We start from the raw sequence: 9762 nt of genomic DNA, 5'->3' as shown, positions 1-9762 counted from the left end.
GAATTGAGCTGTAGGAGTTGCTTGTATATTTTTGAGATTAGTTATTTGTCAGTTGCTTCATTTGCTATTATTTTCTCACATTCTGAAGATTTCTAAAGTATATCCAATTTCTAGAATTAGATTGTTCCACAGGCAGCCCTGTTAAATTATTTTTCTCAGATTTTGTTGTTTACATTCAGAATTGTTTCTTTACCTTAAGAAGGTGAAATGTTCTTTTATGACAGCTTCCTCCAGTTTTAGTTGTTCATTAATAAAATCTATCACTCTTCCCTTGGTGAAATAATAGTTTGGGTCACTGATGTCTAAACCTATGATCAGATTCTATGCACCAAAGACAGGCTGTGTTACAGTGGTGAGAGGGCAATGCTTGAGGCCATAGGCAAAGCTGTATGGCTCCTGAAGTGAACCCTTTCACAGATTTCTTTCAGAGATTTCTCCTTGGCCCTGAATATAGTGTAAATCAGAATAAGAATGAAAAGTATTCAGGGCAGCTGATCTAATTTGCCCATCAAGGGCCTGACCTAGGAATCTAAAACTAGAACTCCATCCATTACTATTGAGCCTCTATCGAACTTTGTGGTCTTTGGGTTTTTCTGCAAGCCATGATGATGTTTTCCAATAATTTATCAACACATTTCACATTTATGAAGTCATTTTAGCACTGATGTAAATTTATAGCACAACATTAAATTTAATTAAACATTTAAAACAATAAGAATAAACATTAAATAAACATTAAAAATTTGACACTATGTATGTGATGGTCTGCAGGGGAAACTTGTTCAACAGTTTTATAATTGAGCTATAAAATTAGTTCAAATACTATACTTGTTTTATCAGTACCTGTCAATAAAAATGGCAGAGTCTTGTCATTTGAACATTGCAAATCATCATTGAACGTAATGAGGCGTCCCTAGTAGGGGGTGTGCTTTTTCCTAAAAGTCCCATTTTCATAACTTCGGGCCCTTAATATTTAACTGCAGCAGCTCTTTTTCCTGCCTTCTCCAGTTTGCAGGATGATTTGTTAGCTAGTTTCTCCACCCTCTGTTCTTTTATAACTTGATTTCTTGTTCTTTTATTTGCTTTGCTTTCATTTTCAGAATGTGAGTGAGTTGGTACCTCAGGCAGATCACTGCCATTAATCGTCTGCACTTATTAACTTGCTTTGCTTTGAGTCTTTTCTTTGATAAATCATTGAGAGGTATTCCTGTTTTATTAAATATTTGAATTTGTTTGGGCTTTGGTTACCTGACAAACTAAGAATGGTTAAATTTGAGCATGTGCTACAAATTAATTCACAGTCCTGCTTCTCTTGCTGCTGGTAAACTACAGAAAACATTTCTTCCTCCTCAGACTCATCAATCTCATTTACTGGCAGACCTTCATCCTCAGAGTCTTAGGTGTATTCAGCTTTACACAATTCTCTACCTTCTCTTTCATGTAACCATTTGCTTTCTACACTAATGGAACCCTCCAAATTGGCATGATCCAGAGCTCCAACCATTCTTGGAGTCCAGAATGAAGCAGGGCAAAGGCTAATAGAGTTTTGCCAAGAGAATGCACTGGTCATAGCAAAGACCCTCTTCCAACAACACAAGAGAAGATTCTACACATGGACATCACCAGATGGTCGATACTGAAATCAGACTGATTACATTCTTTGTAGCCAAAGATGGAGAAGCTGTATATAGTCAGCAAAAACAAGACCAGGAGCTGACCGTGACTGAGATTATGCAATCCTTATTGCCAAATTCAGACTTAAATGGAAGAAAGTGGGGAAAATCACTGAACCATTCAGGTATGACCTAAATAAAATCCCTTACGATTATTCAGTAGAAGTGAGAAATAGATTCAAGGGATTAGATCTGATAGAGGGAGTGCCTGAGGAACTATGGATGGAGGTTTGTGACACTGTACACGAGGCAGGGGTCAAGACCATCCCCAAGAAAAAGAAATGCAAAAAGACAAAATGGTTGTCTGTGGAGGCCTTACAAATAGCTGTGAAAAGAAGAGACGTGAAAGGCAAAGGAGAAAAGGAAAGATATACCCATTTGAATGTAGAGTTCCAAAGAACAGCAAGAAGAGATAAGAAAGCCTTCCTCAGCAATCAATGCAAAGAAATAGAGGAAAACAATAGAATGGGAACTACTAGAGATCTCTTCAAGAAAATTAGAGATACCAAGGGAACATTTCATGCAAAGGTGGGCACAATCAAGGACAGAAATGGTATGGACCTAACAGAAGCAGAAGATATTAAGAAGAGGTAGCAAGAATACACAGAAAAACTATACAAAAAAGATCTTCATGACCCAGAAAATCACAATGGTGTGATCACTCACCTAGAGCCAGACATTCTGGAATGTGAAGTCAAGTGGGCCTTAGGAAGCATCACTACGAATAAAGCTAGTGGAGGTGATGGAATTCCAGTTGAGCTATTTCAAATCCTAAAAGATGATGCTGTGAAAGTGTTGCATTCAGTATGTCAGCAAATTTGGAAAACTCAGCAGTGGCCACAGGATTGGAAAAGTTCAGTTTTCATTCCAATCCCAAAGAAAGGTAATGCCAGAGAATGCTCAAACTAAAGCACAGTTGCACTCATCTCACACACTAGTAAAGTAATGCTCAAAATTCTCCAAGCCAGGCTTCAGCAGTGTGTGAACCATGAATTTCCAGATGTTCAAACTGGTTTTAGAAAAGACAGAGGAACAGAGATCAAATTGCCAACACCCACTGGATCATCAGAAAAGCTAGAGAGTTCCAGAAAAACATCTATTTCTGCTTTATTGACTATGCTAAAGCTTTTGACAATGTGAATTACCACAAACTGTGGAAAATTCTTAAAGAGATGGGAATACCAGACCACCTGACCTGCCTCTTGAGAAATCTGTATGCAGGTCAGGGAGCAATAGTTAGAACTGGATATGGAACAAGACTGATTCCAAATAGGGAAAGGAGTACACCAAGGCTGTATATTGCACCCTGCATTTTTAAATTATATGCAGAGTACATCATGAGAAATGCCGGGCTGGATGAATCACAAGCTGAAATCAAGATTTCCAGGAAAAATATCAATAACCTCAGATATGTGGATGACACCACCCTGTTGACAGAAAGCAAAGAAGAACTAAAGAGCCTCTTTATAAAAGTGAAAGAGGAGAGTGAAAATGAAATGTTGGCTTAAAGCTCAACATTCAGAAAACTAAGATCATGGCATCTGGCCCCATCACCTCATGGCAAATAGACAGCGAAATAGTGGAAACAGTGAAGGACTTTTTTCTGGGGGCTCCAAAATCACTGCAGATGGTGATTGCAGCCATGGAATTAAAAGATGCTTGCTCCTTGAAAGAAAAGTTATGACCAACCTGCTGCTGCTGCTAAGTTGCTAGTCATGTCCGACTTTGTGTGACCCCATAGACGGCAGCCCACCAGGCTCCACCGTCCCTGGGATTCTCCAGGCAAGAACATTGGAGTGGGTTGCCATTTCCTTCTCCAATGCATGAAAGTGAAAAATGAAAAGTGAAAGTGAAGTCGCTCAGTCGTGTCTGACTCCTAGCAACCGCATGGACTGCAGCCCACCAGGCTCCATCCATGGGATTTTCCAGGCAAGAGTACTGAAGTGGGGTGCCATTGCCTTCTCCCATGACCAACCTAGACAGCATATTAAAAAGTAGAGACATTACTTTGTCTGTCTATTCAAAGCTATGGTTTTTCCAGTAGTCATGTATGGATGTGAGAGTTGGACTATAAAGAAAGCTGAGCACTGAAGAATTGATGGTTTTGAACTGTGGTGTTGGAGAAGACTCTTGAGAGTCCCTTGGACTGCAAGGAGATCCAACCAGTCCATCCCAAAGGAAATCAGTCCTGAATATTCATTGGAAGGACTGATGTTGAAGCAGAAATTCCAATACTTTGGCCACCTGATATGAAGAATTGACTCATTCGTAAAGACCCTGATGCTGGGAGGGATTGGGGGCAGGAGGAGAAGGGGACGACAGAGGATGAGATGGCTGGATGGCATCACTGACTCGATGGACATGGGTTTGAGTAAACTCTTGGAGTTGGTGATGAACAGGGAGGCCTGGTATGCTGCAGTCCATGGGGTGGCAAAGAGTTGGACAGTACTGAACGACTGAACTGATCTGAGAGCTCCAATCTTACCATTGTAACTGCTCATAATACTCAAACTGCTCATGCTGCCTATTTCTTCTCATGACTGAGAAAGTCATAGAATTCTATACAAGGTGACTTTTTATTTTTTCTTCTTAAAAAATCAAAACAAAACAAAACAAGGAAAAAACCAGCATCCTTTGACTTCATGAGGTTTGTCCTGACAGCCAGATTATCTTCATTTGAGATTGGCATTTATAAATCAGTCATCATTTCTCCCTATCTCTTTTCTTCCCATCCATATCTTTCCACTTGCTGACATTTTCATCTTCAGATTTCTTTCTATTCATTCCCTCTTCCTCTCTTGTTCCTCATTAATCTGAAGGATAAAGTCACCTTCACATAGACTTTCTGGGTAACAGAGTTGAAATCATCACCAAGAGCCACAACAATGTCAGGATCTAAATCCAGATGAGAACCCAAAATAGGAGCTGGTTTTGTTACCAATTAATAACTTCCTTACATTCTGTTTTAAACTCTGATGAAGGCAAATTAATTCCAGGGCCTAGAATTATCAAAGTCTCCTCTTTCTCCTCTCTCTTGTTATGTGTACTGAAGGTAATTTGGATTTAAGTATGTAGGGCCCAGATGCTTCTTTCAAATGCTGTAGGTGGTCATAATCATCATCAAAGCAGTCTTCATAACTTCCTCTGTTTTGTTCACATTCTTCATCATTTATTTTCTTTGGAGGCAACAGAACCCTCTGGGGTGATTTTACATCTGTTTGCTAAAGACTGACTTGAATGGACCATGTGAAAAAGACACACTTTTCCTCTCTGTAAAGGACTTTTTGCCCCCATTCTGTTGAGGTGTGGGGCTAATATCAGAAACAGTGACCTGAGGGTCCCAGAGCAGGTGACCCAGCTTGGAAGTGGACAAAGCCCAGATAGTACATTTCAAGGCCATATCACACATCTGTTCTTGAGCTTCAAAGTGTAGGCCTGAAGAATTGGCTCAGAAACACAATAAAAGCTACAAATATTCCATGCAGGAAGGTCTAAAAACACCTAATCCCTACCTCCTACACTTGCAGGGTTAGCCAAAGCCATCAGGAGTCCTAAGTTAACTGACTGTGTACCCCACTCAAGCTTAAAAGTCCACACAGCCCACAAAGCCCATAAAGCTCCAGCCTTGACCCAAACACCGATTTCCCCTGCTATTTTGTTCCCTCCTTCATCCATTTCTTATTTATTTCTCAAGGTTCCCTGTCCATTCACCAAGATGTTGGCATCTGAGTGATTTTTCCACTCCAGTTTGAATTATAGAACAGGAAGTGGGAATGACCATTTGTTAGCATTCTTCATGTTCCAACCAAATTACGTGAGGGTAGTTGTAGATACATGTTTTCACTTCATTTTATAGGCACTGACATATATTTCTTAATTTTTAAAGTTTTCTATAGAGATAACAATCTGAGAATTGGTTGAGAATGTTTGAGAATAATGAAAAAAAGAAGAATCTTTGGTTTGATTTGGAAACAAATATTATAATTTAAAATATAATGTAGTCCATAAAAATGTGTTGATATACATGTTTAAATAACTGATTGTGAAATGATTATTGTATAAGCAGATAGAAAATTTTATTGCTATAAATACAAGTCAGTGTATTAAGAGCAAGAAGTTAGTATTATGAAATTCTAAGATTTGTTTTATACACACACACACACACAATATTCTTCTTTCTTATGTTGAGATAAACCTTGAGTTTATCATGCTTTTCTTTTTGTACTTTGAAGATGTTGCTGCACTTATCTTCTAGCTTGCGTTGTTTTCTGCAAGAAATCTGTCACTATCTTTATGTTTATATATTATCTGTGTACTCAGGTTCCTTTTAAGATTTTTCTCTTTAGCTGCTGCTGCTGCTGCTAAGTCGCTTCAGTCGTGTCCAACTCTGTGCGACCCCATAGATGGTGGCCCACCAGGCTCCCCCATCCCTGGGATTCTCCAGGCAAGAACAAGCACTAGTTTTAAATAATTTTGTTATAGTATGCCTTGATGTAATTTTTTTCTTTTTTTCTTGCATATTCCTTGTTCTTGGGGTTTTCTAAGTTTCTTGGATCTGTGAGTTTATGATTTTAATCAAATTTAGTACATTTTCAGCTGCTACTGCTTTATAAATATTCCCACCTCCCACCCACCCTTTTGGAGACTCCAGTTACATGCATATTTGGCTGCCTTTAGTCATCTCACAGTTAATGGATACTCTACTAATGTTTTCCATCTTTTTTTCTCTATATGTTTCATTTTAGATAGTTTCTGTTGTGGTAGCTTCAAGTTTATTTTTACTTTATTTTCAGTTTGTAATTTATTAATTTCATCTCATATGCTTTTCCTCTTAGACATTGTAATATTAATCTCTAGACATTCCATTTGGGTTACATTTATATCTTCTATATTTTACGTATTTTCAAACTTTTCTCTTACTGCTTGAACATATGGAATACAGTTGTAACTGGTTTAATGTCCTTGTCTACTAATTTTATCATCTGTGTTGGTTATGATTGATTTTTTATCATTATAGATTATATTTTCCTACCTCTTTGTATGCCTGGTAATTTTTCAGTTTGATAAAAGACATTATGAATTTTACCCTGGGTGTTTAATGTTCAATGTTTTTGTTTTCTATTAAGGTATTCTTGAGCTTGTTTTAGGATAGAGTTAGCTGGAAAATATTTGATCCTATATGGATCTTGCTTTCAAGCTTTGTTAGGTGAAACTAGAGTTGTATTTAGTCTAGAGCTAACTCACCCCCATTGGTGAGGCAGGATCCTTCTTAATACTCTGAACTAAGAGTATAATGAAATTTTACACTTTGATGGCTGTGGTGGTTTAGTTGCTAAGTCATGTCTGGCTCTTTGTGACCCCATGGACTGTAGCCCACCAGCGTCCTCTGTCCATAGGATTTCCAGGCAGGAGTACTGGTGTGGGTTGCCATTCCCTTCTCCAGGGGATCTTCCCAACCTAGAGATTGAACCTGGGTCTCCTGCGCTGCAGGCAGATTCTTTACCACCTGAGCCACCAGGGAAGCCCTGATGGCTGAGACAGACATTCCTGACCCTGCTTGGCTGCTCACACTGGTCCCACTAATCTTTCTTCTCTTGACCTCAGGTAGTTTCCTCACTATGTATGTACTGATCAGGAGTCCACTAATACACAACAAAGACTTCTGCAGATCTCAGTCTGCACATCTCAAGAGTTCTCTCTTTGTCCCTTCCAGTACTCTGTGATGAAAATTTTAGTATCTTAATTTTCCTGGACACCTAGCTCTGTCTCATAACTTAAGGAGATACCTGGGCTCCATCTGACATTCCTCTCCCTGTGCAATACATCGGAAGTGTTCTTTCAGGCAGTAAACTAGTAATCAAAGGGCTTACTTGAACTTTAACTTTTCCCTGTCTTTCATTTCCTGATATCCAATGTTTTGAATACTGTTTTTTTCATATATTTTGTCTGTTTTTTTCCCAGTTGTTTCAAGAAGGAATGTAAATTTAACCCCTCTTATTCAGTCTTAAATGAAGTAGAAGTCCTGTTGCTTGATTATTTTAAATCTTGTACCAGCCTTACGTGCTGGTAAGGTATAAACTCCACTTGGTCATGATGAACCAATCTTTTTATTGCTGGATTGGGTTTGTTAGTAGTTTGCTGAAGAATTTTACATCTGTGTCTGTGATGGATATCGGTCTGTACTTCTATTTCCTCATAATGTCTTCATCTGCTTTTGGTCTCAGGTAATTGAGACCAAAATAAATGAGACCTTCATAAAATGAGTTGGGAAATGTTTTCCAATCTTTTAGTGTCTACAACAAGCTGTGGATAATTTATAATTTTTCTTTATTAAATGTTGAGTAGAATTTCCCAGTGAAAATATTTGGAGCTGGAGTTGTCTTTGTTGGAAGGTTTTAAGGACAAATTCAATCCCTTTAATAGATATAAGACTGTTAAGATTCCTTTTTTCCTTTAGAGTGAAATGTGATACTTTGGATCTTTTAAGGAATTGATGAATTTCATCAGAGTTGCTAAGAGCAATTTCTGTGGAATGGTGCATGCAAAAGCCAGGCTGGAATGGATTTAAAAGGTCTTTAGAGGAGTTTTGGTGCACAGGATGTGGTAGTTTTTGAAGAGAAGTGGGTTCCAAAGAAGGTTTTTTTTTTTTTTTAATTATTTAACTATAAATAGGAACAATAGAATATATGCTGATGAGAGTAACCCAGTAGAAAATTCTGGTTGCTCAATGTTTAATTCATATGATTATCTTATCAAATAAGATAAAAGGTACACAAACTGATTTTAAACTGTAGAATGGTATGCAAAGAGAGTTTTACCATGAATCTAGTACACATTTTTCTTGAGCTTTTCTTCCTTGCATCCTTCATCAAGGCAGATTACTGGATAGTGAAGAGCTTCTCCACCAGCTTGGAAAAAACAAGCTGCTAGGTAACTCTTGATCTTCAGGCTTAATCCCAAATGAGAATTATTGTAGTTTAAAGGGGAGATGTTTTAATATGTTATTACTGTCCCTTGGTTCCCCACTTACTCTCCCATCAGTTGACCAGTTGATATTTTGTTTCTAAAATGGGAAATAGAAAATTACGTTGATAATTTTTACTCTGTTGTTAAAATAACCACTGAATGGAACCAGAGAGAGAGATGCTCTAATGGCCTTAGAAAAGGAAGGAGTCTCAACAGCTGGGATGGAAACAGTTATAGAGGGGACATGGGATGAGAGGTGACCCTGCTGACTGAGATCAACAAATTATCTCTGATTTGGAGCCAGTCATCATGCAGAGACGTGGGACAAGAGTGCCGCAGGCAAAAGCATACCATAAGTGCGAAATCTGAGAGGGAAAATGCTTAATGTTATTCAATGTATAATGTGACAGAATACAGTAATAGTGAATGTCACAAGATGAGATCTCCAATATAAGACAGGATCCAAATTATTAGCGATTTGTGGACTATGGTTTAAAAAATTACATTTTATTATTTGTTTGTTATTGAAGAGAGGATTTCTGTTCTTAAACATCACTTGGGCTGCTGCATTAAAAAATGGACTGGAGCAAGCAAATATGCTGGGGTGGAGATAAATTAAGTAGATAGATTTGGAATGTGTTTTGGAGTGAAGGTCAAAATCTGAAATTAGACTGAGGTTAAAATTCTTCTGTGGCTTATCATATGATTTCAGGCAATTTTTAAAAACCTTTCCTACATTTCTTCTCATCTGCAGAGTGGAGATAATGGGAATATTAAAGTAACACATATAAAATATAAGCTTTATGCCGTGATGTCTGACATGTAGTAGTCCCTTAATAAATAGTGATTATCATTCTTACGTTATTGTAGTCTCATAACCGATATTCTTGTGTCCAGTTCTGTCTTCACAGAAACATATCTCCATATTGCCACTAGAATTATCTTTTAAGTTACAGATTACACAATTTCTTTGCTTCAGAAACCCTTTAAGAAATCCTTCAAATCAGTATAAATGTAATGTCATATGCCGAAGACACACCCTTGTCACTGCATCTTCATCTCTCGCATCAGTCTTCTCCCATTTACCACAGACTTTGGACTGGGACTTAATGAATTTTAATGT

The 9762-nt window shown here is 37.9% G+C and overlaps 1 pseudogene; it reads right to left on the bottom strand.

Annotated features, from left to right (window-relative positions):
- Positions 1-950: 950 nt before the first annotated feature.
- On the bottom strand, positions 951-4967 carry LOC129657372 (protein LTV1 homolog; annotated as a pseudogene).
- Between the last annotated feature and the right edge of the window lie 4795 nt (positions 4968-9762).

The sequence above is a fragment of the Bubalus kerabau genome, chromosome 7 (assembly GCF_029407905.1).
Source record: "Bubalus kerabau isolate K-KA32 ecotype Philippines breed swamp buffalo chromosome 7, PCC_UOA_SB_1v2, whole genome shotgun sequence".
Lineage (NCBI taxonomy): Eukaryota > Metazoa > Chordata > Mammalia > Artiodactyla > Bovidae > Bubalus > Bubalus kerabau.
The sequence above is the reverse complement of the archived record's forward strand: the minus strand, read 5'-3'. Positions and strand labels throughout refer to the sequence as shown.